This window comes from Camelus bactrianus, unplaced genomic scaffold (genome assembly GCF_048773025.1).
Source record: "Camelus bactrianus isolate YW-2024 breed Bactrian camel unplaced genomic scaffold, ASM4877302v1 HiC_scaffold_46, whole genome shotgun sequence".
In the NCBI taxonomy this organism is placed as follows: Eukaryota; Metazoa; Chordata; class Mammalia; order Artiodactyla; family Camelidae; genus Camelus; species Camelus bactrianus.
The window spans coordinates 38,420-40,000 of NW_027413962.1; positions in this window are offsets into that span (position 1 = coordinate 38,420).

The following is a 1,581-nucleotide window of genomic DNA, read 5'->3' on the forward strand; positions in this document are numbered from 1 at the left end:
CACGCCGGGTGGGTCCCCCTCAGCGGGGTTCGCGCCCGGGCGTGGGAGCGATCGTGGTGGGGCCGGGTGATGTGCCGGTGGGGGCGGGCGTCTGTCCCGTCCCCACGCGGTCTTGGGTGCGTCTCCTCGCGAGGTGGCACGCACGGGCTCTCCCCGGTCCCGACCGCGAACGCTCGCTTCTTGGCCCGCTGCTTACCCCTACCGCAGACCCCTCCTGCCCAGCCGAGCGCTGGCGTACACGTCGGCGGGCTTCCGTAGGCCTGAACGGGGCACGCTGGGTGGGGGGCGATGCGCCCTCGGTGAGAAAGCCTTCTCTAGCGATCTGAGAGGGGAGCCTTGGGGGCACCGGACCCCCCAGCCGCCGCTCCTCCATCCAGAGCGTGCAGTCACTCTCCACGGGGAGCGACTGCCGCGGCGTGTGGGCAGGGCCCCGTCGCTTTGGCGTGTGGGCTGCGCTGGCCCCGCGGTGGGGCCGAGTGCTGTTCTTGGCCTGCTGTGGCCCGCGCCTCCCCCCTCCGAGTCGGGGGAGGGTTCCGCCGGGCCGGGCCCGGCGTCTGGCGCGGGGCCGTGCGAGCGCGCGCGCGCGTGTGCGCGGGCTTGGCCTCCCCGGCGCGTGCCGTGGGGGGGAGGGGGAAGGCGGTCCACCCCGACTTGGGCCCCCCCCACCAGTCTCCGCGCCGCGAGGAGCCACCCCACCTGTTCCGGTCCCGAGACGCAGCCACCGGTGGCGGTGCGTGGGCCACGGGTCGGGCCGCCTCGCTCGGCAGCGTTTCCCCGGGCCGCGAGGCCTGGGGGCGGGCCAGACGAAGCTGGGTGGCGGTGGTGGACGGACAGACGAGACGCAGACGGACGAGTGAGCGAGTGGAAGGGGCTACCCTCTGGAATGGGGGTGTTTAGCCTGCTGCGCGCGAGTCCCGGCGGCGAGCGGGGCCGGGGTGTGGGAGGAACCGCCGAGGGTTGGCTGAGGCCGGCCGGCGTCCTGGGCGTCGCGGGGCCGCCCCCACGTGTGGGGGTGGTGGGATCCCGCGGTGGTTTCCCCGGCGGCCCGGTCGTGTCTCGAGATTTCCCCTTCCCTGGGTTGGTGCCCGCCCGCACCCACGACCCCTGCCGGCCGTCGCTCTTGCGCGCGAGCGGCCCCTCCTCGTCGCCGCCGCCGGCCCTCCCCTGCCCTGCCAGGACCGATGGCCGCCCGCGCCGAGCCTTTCCCCCGCCGACCCCCCCCGTCCTGGGACCAGAACGTGGCCTCACCGCGTTGTGGGGTGCTGTCCCTCCCCTGGAGGCGGCCCCGGGTGAAGCGTCGTCGGACCCGACGGGGGGAGGTGGGGTGCTTCGGCACGGCGCGAACGTTTGTTTGGGTGCGCGTCGGGGCGGGGCGGGGCAGCGCCGGCCCGTGCGGCGGGAGAGCCTTGCGGTGGGCCGTCCTGAGGCCCTGCGGTGTCGGGCGAGGGTGGCCGTTGGGCCCCCGTGAGGGTGCCGAGGAGAGGGCCAGTCGGCGCGCCTTGGGTGCCGCGGGGCCGCCCCTGTGCCGGAGGGCCCGTGGCGGTGAGACCCCCGTGTCGCACCCCGGCGGCCGACTCGCGT